Source organism: Canis aureus, chromosome 33 (assembly GCF_053574225.1).
Source record: "Canis aureus isolate CA01 chromosome 33, VMU_Caureus_v.1.0, whole genome shotgun sequence".
NCBI lineage: Eukaryota > Metazoa > Chordata > Mammalia > Carnivora > Canidae > Canis > Canis aureus.
In genome coordinates, this window is record NC_135643.1 from 29,185,565 (window position 1) to 29,199,617 (window position 14,053).

Genomic DNA, 14,053 nt, shown 5'->3' on the forward strand with positions numbered 1-14,053 from the left:
CGTCAGGCTCCCTGCGAGGAGCCTGCTTCTCCCTCTGCCTGTGTCTCTGCCTCTCTCTCTGTGTCGCTCATGAATAAATAAATAAAATCTTTTAAAAAAAACAAAGAAAAACCCTCAAAAGTTATGTCAAATATGATTTTTTTAAAAAAAATTTATTCATTCATGAGAGCCACAGAAAGGCAGAGATAGAGGCAGAGGGAGTAGCAACCTCCTTGCAGGGACCTTGATATGGGACTCGATCCTGGGATCCCAGGATCACAACCTGAGTGAAAGGCAGACACTCAACCACTGAGCCATATGGGTGCCCCTCAAATCTGATTTTTAAAAAGAAACAGTGGTGTGCTGGGAAATCATGTCCCTACTCAAAGGTGTAATGGCCAGTTTGGTTTCTTCATTACAAAAGTAATTCATGTTCATAATTTTATAAATTAAATTACAAAAAAGAAAAAGTACTTTACATTTAAAGTATCCATAATTCTTCTGCCTAGAGGTAACCACTGTTCATGTCTCAGCACACTGCTCTTCCAGAACTTAGATATACATTAAAAAAAATACTGAAAACAAGTTTTATATACTTATAACATTTCCCTACATCAATAAAATATGTTTATTTTATTGTGGATTGGTAGGATTACAAATAAGGGTGCAACATATTATCATATGCTTATTGGCTATAAGTATACATATATATTTTTTCTGATTGGAGTTTCCTATTCATGTTCCAAGCCCGTAATTTTCAAATGGGAAGTTCATCTTACTATTATTTGTTAGCTATTTGTTAGCTATTTTTTAAAAATGAAGACATGAACATATTTTCCAAATATTTTTTTTCAGTTTGTCATTTCACTTAAAATTTTGTTTATAGCATTTTATTTTATTTTGATTTCAGAAGGAGAAAGATTTAAATTTTGTATAATCACATCTATAAATCTTTTCCTTTATGATTTTGGCCTTGGTGTCATGCTTAGAAAACATCCTACACTCTAAAATTATGTAAATATTCACCGATAGCTTAGCCTAGAAGTATGTGTGTGTTTAGTTCTCCTGAAATTATTTGTGTATATCTTGTGGGGAGCTAGAGATACTTGGATATTTTTGGTAGACAGAGTTCTAGGAATGTCTTCCTGTTTTGTTGTTTTTTTTTTTCCCCCTCATTTCCATTTTTCCTTCTTCTGACTAGGCAAAAAGCAGAGTTTAATTGTTTAGCTATCTGTGACCTTTCTGGGGCATTCTTGGACTTGCATTTCATTAGTACTCCTTTTTTTTTAATAAAGATTTTATTTATTTATTCGTGGAGAGATACAGAGAGAGAGGCAGAGACATAGGTAGAGGGAGAAGCAGGCTCCTTGCAGGGAGCCTGATGTGAGACTTGGTCCCAGGATCCGGGGATCACGACCTGAGCCAAAGGCAGAGGCTTTACCACTGACCCACCAGGCATCCCTCACTTCTTCTTTTTTATAGCAATGACGGTATAAAAATTATATCTGCCTTTTTAAAATATTTTATTTATTTATTTGAGAGACAGAGAGAGAGAGCGCGTGTGCACATGAGCTGGGGGAGGGGCAGAAGGAGAGAGAGAGAGATTGAGAATCTCAGGTTGACTTCCCATTGAGCATGGAGCCTGATGCAGGGCTCTGTCTCCCAACCGTGAGATCATGACCTGAACAGAAACCAAGAGACATGTTTAACCAACTCAGCCACCTGGATGCCCCAAAATTATATCTGTTTTGGAGCTGTACAACCCATTTCCTACTCTCAGAGAATTTTCACCATCTGATCGCTTTGCATGTTGTGTGCCACATCACCATGCCTTCGAAATCTCTTTTAACACCCAAACTTCAGACTCGATTTGAATCCTGAATCCATAAAATAGAAACACTTCCTTGCCCTTGGTCATACCTAATGCTCAATTGCCCCTCACGGAGCACCACTCTGTCCCCAGCTCTAGATTCCAGTCTTGGCCTCTACTTCCTAACCATGAGATGTGGAGCACCTTCATTTAATCTCTCTGAACCTCAGTTTCCTCATCTGTGAGGTGGAATTAATAATAACCTTCCTTGGCTAGTTCACAACATTACTGTAAGGATCAAATGAGATCATGATTGTAAAAGTGCTTAGTAAGCTGTAAAGCAATATATAAACATAAGATGTTATTATTTCCCTTTTATTTGACATTATCAAGGATTAAATATAATGTGTGACCATAAGTAGAAAGAATAATTTTTTTAAAAGTAACATGCCAGACTATAAACACCCAAAGGAGTGCAATCCTTTCAGGAGGCCTCATAGGAAGCCTCAAATTAATTTCTATGCTGTTATTTGTGCTCAGAAGGTGTTCTTAACTTCCTTTGTCTTTGGGATCGTCATGGATACTCTTCCTTGGTATCAAATTTTCTGTCCCATTTCCTACTTCACCCTTCCCCTCCACCCTCCTCTTTTCCTTGAACCTCCTGCTCAGAGGACCTGAAGGGGAACAGAAGCGATGAGAATGAGATCTCAGGGAATAAGGATGTATGGAAGGTAGGACTAGTCTATAGGACCTGGCTGAAACTGACTACCAGGATGAGACTTCTACAGTTCATCTCAGGAAGAAGCCTGGCTTAAACACATTTATGTGCTGTTTGTTGCAGGTCTACCTTTAGAGTATCAGCGAATGCTCTGTCAATAGGAATCATCAGAAAGAATCTCGCTCTCTGCTGAAATCTATTCAGTCTCATTAGGTAGTATCTGTAGAATCATAGAAGCGGCACTAGACTAAAAGTAAACCTGGCTTCTGGTTCTGACTCTGTGACTGCGGGATACTCAACCTCAGTTTTAGTTTCCTCATTCTCAAAATAAGAACATCAAAAGTCCTTCAGGTCCCTTTCACCTTGAATATACTAGGATTCCAGCAGCCTCTTCATCATGGTTTTATGGAAGTGCAGACTGTTTTCTACCTTTGCAAATCTGGGCAAGCTGTTTAACCTGAGTCTCGGTTTTCTCATATTTAAGATGGGGGAAGTACCTACATCTTATAGGATGTGTCAGTGTAGGTTCATCACTTGTAATAAATATCCCACTCAGGTAGTGGATATTGATAATAGGCAGGCTATACATACATGAAGGCAGGGGACATATAGAATATCTCTATAAATTCCTCTCAATTTTGCTTTGCTACTCTGAAAACTACTCTAAAAAATAGTCTTTTTTTAAAAAAGATTTTATTTATTTATCTGACAGGGAGAGAGCACAAGCAGGGGGAGCAGCAGCAGGAGAGGCAGAAGCAGACTCCCCACTGAGCACGAAGCCCGATGCAGGGCTCGATCCCAGGACCCTGATCATGACCTGAGCCAAAGGCAGATGCTTAACTGACCACGACACCTAGGTGCCCCCCAAATAAAATCTTTTTTTTTTTTTAAAGCAGAGCTAGGAAATGATTTACCTCCACAATGGTAAAAGCTATAATGAGGAAGGCCACTGGAATCCTAGCTCTATCTGGCCCCTGTGTGAGTAGTAAGAAAATCTTGTTATTTAAAAAATTATTTCATTTCATTTACAAAGGATGTAAAAAGCTGGAAAAAATAACATTGTGTCTATTTGCAGATGTGTGTTATAGAAAATCCCCAAGAATCTACAAAATAACTCCTAGAATTAGTGAGTTCAACAAAGGTTGCAGAATACATGGTCAAAATAAAAAGGTTAATTATTGGGCAGCCTGGGTGGCTCAGCGGTTTAGTTCCACCTTCAGTCTAGGGCGTGATCCTGGAGACCCGGGATCGAGTCCCACGTCGGGGTCCCTGCATGGAGCCTGCTTCTCCCTGTCTCTGCCTCTCTCTCTCTCTCTGTGTCTCTCATGAATAAATAAATAAAATCTTTTTAAAAAAAAAAGGTTAATTGTATTTCTGTATTCTTTCAAGGAAGAATTGAACTTCAAAATAAAAGAATATATATAGCATTTGTATTTGCAGCAAAAAAAAAAACAAGTTAGGTATAAATATATCAAAATATGTACAGGATATGTATGTTAAAAACTTCAAAGCAATAATGAAATAAATCAATGAAAATCTGCATAAATGGAGGGAATATTTCATCTCGGGGTAATCTATATATTTTTTTAAATAATAAATTTATTTTTTATTGGTGTTCAATTTGCCAACATACAGAATAACACCCAGTGCTCATCCCATCAAGTGCCCCCCTCAGTGCCCGTCATCTATTTACCCCCACCGCCCCCCCCCGCCCTCCTCCCCTTCCACCACCCCTAGTTCGTTTCCCAGAGTTAGGAGTCTTTATGTTCTGTCTCCCTTTCTGATATTTCTCAGGGTAATCTATAGATTCAAAATCCTAGAAAAGTGTTTTTTATAGATATCAAAAAACTGATACACACATATGGGAAGACAATGGACTCAGAGTTGCTAAAACAACTTTGAGGAAAATGAACAAAGTTGGAGGAACCCCATTACCCAATTTCAAAACTTACTTTAATAACAGTAACTAAGTGTGGACACAGACATGTAGACCAATAGAACAGAACAGAGGGCTAAGAAATAACTGATCCTCATAAACAGAGTCAACTAGTTTTACAAAGACTCAAAGACAATTCAGAGGAGAAAGGATAGTCTTTCCACATATGGTGCCAGAACAATTAGGCATTCATGTGCAGCAAAAGGGGCCTCAATCTATAACTTATATACCCAAACTTTACTACATTACTCAAAATGCATCATAGATCTAAATGTATAACTATAAAACTTGTAGGAAAAAAATTGAAGAAAATCTGCGTGACCTTAGGCTAGACAGTTTTTAGCTATAATACCAAGAGCACAATGCACAAAGAAAAAGTTGATAAACTGAACTTAATCAAAATTTAAAGCTTTTGTTCTATGAAAGATATTGTTGAGAATGAAAAGACAAGCTACACTCTGGGAGAAATTATTTGCAAGTAACATTTCCTACAAGGACTTGTAGCCACAATATCTAAAGAACTCTTAAAACTCAACAATAAGAAAACAATCCAATTAAAAAATGGTCAAAGATCTGAACAGACACAACACTGAAGAAGATGTAAAAATGGCAAATAAGCTTATGAGAAAATGCTCAATATCATTGGAAAATGCAAAATCAAACAACAATGAGGTACCACTGCACATCTATTAGAATGGCTAAAATCTAAGACTAACAGTATCAAATGCTGAGGAAAAAGGCAGAGCAACAGGGACTCTCATTCATTGCTGGTGGGAATGCAAAGTGCGTAACTTTGGAAGATAGTTTGCAGTTTCTTATAAAGTTAAACATAGACTTACCGTACTGTCCATAGTAACTCTCCCTACGCATTTATCTAACTGATCTGAAAACTATGTCCATACTAAATTTCCATTCAAATGTTTATAGCAATTTTATTCATAATTGTCAAAAACTGGAAGTAACCAAAGGTCCTTCAATAGTGAGTGGAGAAACCAATTGTGGCATATCCATACAATGGAATATCACTCAGCAATAAAAAAGAAAAAAGCTCTTATTCAACACACCAACCCAAATGAATCATAAATATATTTTACAGGTGAAAGAAGCCAGACCATAAAGGCTATATACCATATGATTCAATTCATATGATATTCTGGAAAGGCCAAAATTATAAGGATGTATTTAGATCAGAATTGCCAAGGAGAAAAGTGTCCTCCTAGGAGAAGCAGTGGAATTTTTTTTAGGGTGATAAAACTAGTCTCTGTGGTACTGTGGTGGTATATACATGATTCTATACATCTGTCAAAACCCAGAGAATTTTTTTTAATTTATTTTTTATTGGTGTTCAATTTACTAACATACAGAATAACCCCCAGTGCCCATCACCCATTCACTCCCACCCCCCGCCCTCCTCCCCTTCTACCACCCCTAGTTCGTTTCCCAGAGTTAGGAGTCTTTATGTTCTGTCTCCCTTTCTGATATTTCCCACACATTTCTTCTCCCTTCCCTTATATTCCCTTTCACTATTATTTATATTCCCCAAATGAATGAGAACATATAATGTTTGTCCTTCTCCGACTGACTTACTTCACTTAGCATAATACCCTCCAGTTCCATCCACGTTGAAGCAAATGGTGGGTATTTGTCATTTCTAATAGCTGAGTAATATTCCATTGTATACATAGACCACATCTTCTTTATCCATTCATCTTTCTTTGGACACCGAGGCTCCTTCCACAGTTTGGCTATCATGGCCATTGCTGCTATAAACATCGGGGTGCAGGTGTTCCGGCGTTTCATTGCATTTGTATCTTTGGGGTAAATCCCCAACAGTGCAATTGCTGGGTCGTAGGGCAGGTATATTTTTAACTCTTTGAGGAACCTCCACACAGTTTTCCAGAGTGGCTGCACCAGTTCACATTCCCACCAACAGTGTATGAGGGTTCCCTTTTCTCCGCATCCTCTCCAACATTTGTGGTTTCCTGCCTTGTTAATTTTCCCCATTCTCACTGGTGTGAGGTGGTATCTCATTGTGGTTTTGATTTGTATTTCCCTGATGGCAAGTGATGCAGAGCATTTTCTCATGTGCATGTGGGCCACGTCTATGTCTTCCTCTGTGAGATTTCTGTTCATGTCTTTTGCCCATTTCATGATTGGATTGTTTGTTTCTTTGCTGTTGAGTTTAAGAAGTTCTTTATAGATCTTGGAAACTAGCCCTTTATCTGATATGTCATTTGCAAATATCTTCTCCCATTCTGTAGGTTGCTTTGAGTTTTGTTGACTGTATCCTTTGCTGTGCAAAACCTTCTTTTCTTGATGAAGTCCCAATAGTTCATTTTTGCTTTTGTTTCTTTTGCTTTTGTTTCTTTTGCCTTCGTGGATGTATCTTGCAAGAAGTTACTATGGCCGAGTTCAAAAAGGGTGTTGCCTGTGTTCTTCTCTAGGATTTTGATGGAATCTTGTCTCACATTTAGATCTTTCATCCATTTTGAGTTTATCTTTGTGTATGGTGAAAGAGAGTGGTCTAGTTTCATTCTTCTGCATGTGGATATCCAATTTTCCCAGCACTAACCAAAGATGTAAAGGATCTATACCCTCAAAACTATAGAACACTTCTGAAAGAAATTGAGGAAGACACAAAGAGATGGAAAAATATTCCATGCTCATGGATTGGCAGAATTAATATTGTGAAAATGTCAATGTTACCCAGGGCAATATACACGTTTAATGCAATCCCTATCAAAATACCATGAACTTTCTTCAGAGAGTTAGAACAAATTATTTTAAGATTTGTGTGGAATCAGAAAAGACCCCGAATAGCCAGGGGAATTTTAAAAAAGAAAACCATAGCTGGGGGCATCACAATGCCAGATTTCAGGTTGTACTACAAAGCTGTGGTCATCAAGACAGTGTGGTACTGGCACAAAAACAGACACATAGATCAGTGGAACAGAATAGAGAATCCAGAAGTGGACCCTGAACTTTATGGGCAACTAATATTCGATAAAGGAGGAAAGACTATCCATTGGAAGAAGGACGGTCTCTTCAATAAAACCCAGAGAATTTTGTAATAATAGTGAACCTTCATATATGGAAATATTAAAAAATTAAGGGGCTAGGAGAGCTCAGAATAGAATGTAGATTCTGACACAGGAATATCTCTGTACTACAAATACATGATATAACCTCACTAAAAGAATGGAGAAAATAACGTCTTGACCTAAGTAACTTTGGAAAATGGTGTTTTAACAGGAAATTGTAAGTCAAAGATAAAAGGAACTGAACATAAACACTGCATTCTAATTAGTAAAGTTGTTTCTCATGGTATTTAACAATTCTGAAACTGCCTTCTCTGTTTACTGGAACTGAATAAATAAATAAGTGGATAGCTGATAGTGAAAGCCTCTTATGGTTGGAGAGGGAAGTAACAGATGAGCAAGGAGGGAAAGCTAAAATGAACCATGTGATAATGGATTAGAGTTGGAGACATTAATATGAACTCATATGGTTAGTTCAATATAGATTCAGATGAATAGGTATAGGAATAATTATAGATTTGTGTACACACATGGATTAGCATACATACGTACATTTCCTAGCTCTATCTACTAAAAGGGACTAGAAGCAATGGTGCCACAGTAGCAATGAATACACTTAACTGCCCAGCCTTTGGTTTCTGATATTATTCTCTAATAAAAGGAATCTGGGATCCTAGAAGAAATGGCTAATTGTAGGGCTGAGGCAGGATATACACAAGATGAACCTGGGACATCTAGTACCAGGAAGTAAGAAAGTGTTAAAATAAACCCCAAAGGATGGAGGCATATTGGAGAGACACAGGAGCCATCCTAAATGAGCACTCACTAGCCAAAACTGCAACACATCGAACAATAAAATAAGCAATATGGTGTTGGATTATAGCTCCAAGTTCAAAACAAATAGCCTTGAATCCATACTTATATGAATAAATTACCAAATAATAAATGAAGAAGAGATAAATCTCTCATATAGAAATATTCCCAATAATTTATGTAGCTTCTTGTCCCTCTAGGTAGTGGAGCTTAACCACCTAGAGGGACCTGTGCTTAGCAACTTGCTTCCAATGAGAGCACAAAAAGAAAGGACAAGTAACTTTCCATCAAAGAAACCTGGAAAATACTATTTTAACTAGGTGATTGAAGTTACCATTATCAATGATAAGTCATGTTGCTAGCAGGCATGTGGGCTATGAGGTGTGTAGAAAATGGGACTTCACGTCTGCGGTCTTCTTCCCCAGACCCACAGTCTTAGCCTGACCATGAAAAAAAAAATCAGGTAGATTCAAGTTTGGAGAACATTCTACAAGATGCTTGACCAAGGCCATACAAAAAGAAAGGTCTGAGAAACCATTGCAGTCAAGAGGAGAACAAGGAGATGCCACAACTAAATGTAAGGTGCTAGCTTGGATGTAATCCTGGTACAGAGATAAAGGCATTAGGAAAAATTTTAGCAAAATCTGCATAAAGTGTGGAGTTTAGTTAATAGTGATATGTTGATGGTGTTTCACCAGTAGTAGCAAAGGTACCATAGTCATGTTGATGTGAGCGATAGAGGAAATGGGTACAGAGTGTATGGGAATTCTCTGTACTACCTTTGCAACTTTTCTGTAAACTAGTCTAAACTAAAACATTCGTTTAAATTTAAAAACATGTTGAAGATAAATATTAATCACATAGGATATATTATTAAAAAGCATGTAAAGGATGATCCTCATTTCATATAAAAATATGTGAGTGTGTGCAGGAGGAAACCAGATATGTGTGTATGTGTATTCAGAGATGTGACTTTTATTTCTCCTTTATGCTTCTCTGTATTTTTTAAATGCTGTACTTTACAAAAAAACAGGTATACTTAAATAATTTAAAAAGCTGCACTCAAATCCATCAGCAGGAGACCATGATACCAAGCAGTGGGAAGACGGGTGGGGGGGTGATGGGCTCCCCCTGACAGAACAGACACTGTGTTTGTAGACAAGCGTCTTTAGTCTGACACAGGAAACAATAATTTTTTTAGACACTAATCCCTGAGTCTCCATGATCATCACTTCTGAGTCACAGTGAAGAATGGTTCCATCTTTCATTTTCCTACCTTAAGAAAATTGAGACTAAGTGACTCCAGCAAGGTCACATGGTTGGTTAGTGTGCTAAGCCATCCAGATGTGTTTTATTTGTACTATATGGTGTTTCAAAACCATTTGAACACAAATGCCTTTAAGTGATGCCTCTTCTCTCTGTTCTGACTATAGGAAGCTCAGTTCACAGGATGTTTCTTCAACTGCCTGGTCCCCAGAGGAGTTCATTCGTGATCCTTGATTTAGGTAAAGCAGAAGAAATGAAGATTTGTGTAGAGGATTAGGAATTCTGAGATTAAATGAGGAAAAAGCAACTTCATTTTTAATTCAAGGGGGAATTAAAGGGAAGTTCTTATCTTTGTGGGTGAATTTCTGACTAGAGCCGGCATAAAAATCCAGCAGACTGTGTGCATGTCACCACCACTGTGAATGGAACTCCTGGAATTGTGCAGTGCATAGACTGTGTAGCCACATGCAACAGCTCTGACTCTCCCCCTTCCCTGTCAAGCTGTAAAAATAGTGTATTTTATAATGTGGTTTAACGTCCTTTTTTAATAAGGTGTGGTTTTGAGGAACATCTCAACTCAAAACTCCATTCAATCACCATCATCATGATGACTTCATAATATTTATTGAACATTTACTACATGTCAGACTCTATGTTGACTCATCTGTTCCTTATACTGGCCCCAACCAGAAGTTGTAATGTCATCCCCATTCTGCAAATGAGAAAATGGAGACTAAGAAATCAAGTGATTTGTCCAAGATCATGTTATGAAACAGGGATCTGAATCCAGCCAATCTGACCAAACCATATGACTTTTCATAAAACTCTGCTTCCTCTCTTCTTCCATGGACAGTACAATATTGGGTTCCAGCTCAGTTCTGAGGTATAGTACGTTTGTGAAGATATTGGGGTTAATTATTTTGTTTCATTTAGAAATAATTGCTGCTTTAATCTCTGTAATTCTGATTTTTCTGTATCAACAAATTATTACATATATTATCACTAATAACTTCTTCATTTACTTAGATGAAAGTAACTGTATTTGACCTTTTGTTTTAAATGTGTTAAGTTTTGCTTTTCAAATCACATTTTCTTGATTGTTTTCAGTAAAATATTTCAATATTTTAATATTTGTCATGCTACTTTTTTGTATAACTATTTATTTTTTAATATATATATTTTTATAATAAATTTATTTTTTATTGGTGTTCAATTTACCAACATACAGAGTAACACCCAGTGCTCATCCCGTCAAGGGCCCCCTTCAGTGCCCGTCATCCATTCACCCCCACCCCCCGCTCTTCTCCCCTTCCACCACCCCTAGTTCATTTCCCAGAGTTAGGAGTCTTCATGTTCTGTCTCCCTTTCTGATATTTCCTACCCATTTCTTCTCCCTTCCCTTACATTCCTTTTCACTATTATTTATATTCCCCAAATGAATGAGAACATATAATGTTTGTCCTTCTCCGATTGACTTACTTCACTCAGCATAATACCCTCCAGTTCCATCCACGTTGAAGCAAATGGTGGGTATTTGTCGTTTCTAATGGCTGAGTAATATTCCAGTGTATACATAAACCACATCTTCTTTATCCATTCATCTTTCGATGGACACCGAGGCTCCTTCCACAGTTTGGCTATTGTGGACATTGCTGCTAGAAACATCGGGGTGCAGGTGTCCCGGCGTTTCACTGCATCTGTATCTTTGGGGTAAATCCCCAACAGTGCAATTGCTGGGTCTAGGGCAGATCTATTTTTAACTCTTTGAGGAACCTCCAACAGTTTTCCAGAGTGGCTGCACCAGTTCACATTCCCACCAACAGTGTAAGAGGGTTCCCTTTTCTCCGCATCCTCTCCAACATTTGTGGTTTCCTGCCTTGTTAATGTTCCCCATTCTCACTGGTGTGAGGTGGTATCTCATTGTGGTTTTGATTTGTATTTCCCTGATGGCAAGTGATGCAGAGCATTTTCTCATGTGCATGTTGGCCATGTCTATGTCTTCCTCTGTGAGATTTCTGTTCATGTCTTTTGCCCATTTCATGATTGGATTGTTTGTTTCTTTGGTGTTGAGTTTAATAAGTTCTTTATAGATCTTGGAAACTAGCCCTTTATCTGATACGTCATTTGCAAATATCTGCTCCCATTCTGTAGGTTGTCTTTGAGTTTTGTTGACTGTATCCTTTGCTGTGCAAAAGCTTCTTATCTTGATGAAGTCCCAATAGTTCATTTTTGCTTTTGTTTCTTTTGCCTTCGTGGATGTATCTTGCAAGAAGTTACTGTGGCTGAGTTCAAAAAGGGTGTTGCCTGTGTTCTCCTCTAGGATTTTGATGGAATCTTGTCTCACATTAAGATCTTTCATCCATTTTGAGTTTATCTTTGTGTATGGTGAAAGAGAGTGGTCTAGTTTCATTCTTCTGCATGTGGATGTCCAATTTTCCCAGCACCATTTATTGAAGAGACTGTCTTTCTTCCAATGGATAGTCTTTTCTCCTTTATCGAATATTAGTTGACCATGAAGTTCAGGGTCCACTTCTGGGTTCTCTATTCTGTTCCATTGATCTCTGTGTCTGTTTTTGTGCCAGTACCACACTGTCTTGATGACCACAGCTTTGTAGTACAACCTGAAATCTGGCATTGTGATGCCCCCAGCTATGGTTTTCTTTTTTAAAATTCCCCTGGCTATTCGGGGTCTTTTCTGATTCCACACAAATCTTAAAATAATTTGTTCTAACTCTCTGAAGAAAGTCCATGGTATTTTGATAGGGATTGCATTAAACGTGTAAATTGCCCTGGGTAACATTGACATTTTCACAATATTAATTCTGCCAATCCATGAGCATGGAATATTTTTCCATCTCTTTGTGTCTTCCTCAATTTCTTTCAGAAGTGTTCTATAGTTTTTAGGGTATAGATCCTTTACCTCTTTGGTTAGGTTTATTCCTAGGTATCTTATGCTTCTGGGTGCAATTGTAAATGGGATTGACTCCTTAATTTCTCTTTCTTCAGTCTCATTGTTAGTGTATAGAAATGCCACTGACTTCTGGGCATTGATTTTGTATCCTGCCACGCTGCCGAATTGCTGTATGAGTTCTAGCAATCTTGGGGTGGAGTGTTTTGGGTTTTCTATGTAGAGTATCATGTCATCGGCGAAGAGGGAGAGTTTGACTTCTTCTTTGCCAATTTGAATGCCTTTAATGTCTTTTTGTTGTCTGATTGCTGAGGCTAGGACTTCCAGTACTATGTTGAATAGCAGTAGTGAGAGTGGACATCCCTGTCTTGTTCCTGATCTTAGGGAAAAGGCTCCCAGTGCTTCCCCATTGAGAATGATATTTGCTGTGGGCTTTATTCTCAACAAGATACTAGCCAATAGGATCCAACAATACATTAAGAAAATTATTCGCCATGACCAAGTAGGATTTATCCCCGGGACACAAGGCTGGTTCAACACTCGTAAAACAATCAATGTGATTCATCATATCAGCAAGAGAAAAACCAAGAACCATATGATCCTCTCATTAGATGCAGAGAAAGCATTTGACAAAATACAGCATCCATTCCTGATCAAAACTCTTCAGAGTGTAGGGATAGAGGGAACATTCCTCAACATCTTAAAAGCCATCTATGTATAACTGTTTATGATAGAGGTCAGCGTTTAGAATTTCATATCATCATAGTAGTCTCTTTTGTCTTCAGAATTGATGTAGATATTTTTAAGTTGTTAGGAATCTGGCAACACTTTGGTTATTTGGATTCTAATTACATTAAAATCTATTAGCTAATCTTCCTATTTAATCTCCTCCTGCAATGGGCAGCATAACCAAATGGATTTCCAAAGAGGACATATTGAAGCCCACATGGTTTTTTGGTCTTTCTCAGGAAGTCAAGCGCTTAGGGGGAGATTAGAAAATTATAGTATTTGAAAGGGGGAAAAATGAGTTGTATCCAAGAAAACAATGCTGAAGCTGTTGAATTTGGTGCCTAGTTTCCCTGGGTCAAAGTCAAGGCCAAGAATTTTGCTGATGGATATATTTGTATCACCTTTTGAATGTGCAAGACAAAAGCTGCTACTAGAAATACACCTTTGCTTCTCAAGTTATCAAAAATGAAGACCTTTCCTCTCCTCAATAAACACATCCTCCATGAACGAGCTGAACATATTCCACAACTTTTGGTAACTCTCAGATCTGCATCTCCAGGTGAGAGCTCTCTCCTGAAATGCAAACCTGTGTCTTGCTGTTCTCTGTACCCTTCATTTGGATACTTTACTGGAACCTCAAATTCTTCCAGCACTAAACTTGTTGTCACCATCTCCCCGCCCTTGCCCCGCCCATATGTTGAAAACAACCAGAATAACAACCACAACTCAATTCTAGCTCATGTATTTCCCATTGAAGGCCTGAAAGAGCCAAGAGCCAACTAAATTAGCCTTTTCCTTCAATCTACAAATATAGCCAAACGCCAATTCATAAAGATTTTATTTCCTCAATATCTCT

General features: G+C 38.0%; 1 long non-coding RNA gene across 1 annotated transcript in view; it reads right to left on the reverse strand.

The window, feature by feature from the left end:
* Nucleotides 1–1,327: 1,327 nt before the first annotated feature.
* Nucleotides 1,328–14,053, reverse strand: part of LOC144303849 (uncharacterized) — a 54,901-nt gene continuing 42,175 nt past the window's right edge. The window contains exon 3 of the long non-coding RNA XR_013370851.1: nucleotides 1,328–1,660. This is a non-coding gene — a long non-coding RNA (uncharacterized LOC144303849). The remainder of the gene's footprint in view (nucleotides 1,661–14,053) is intronic.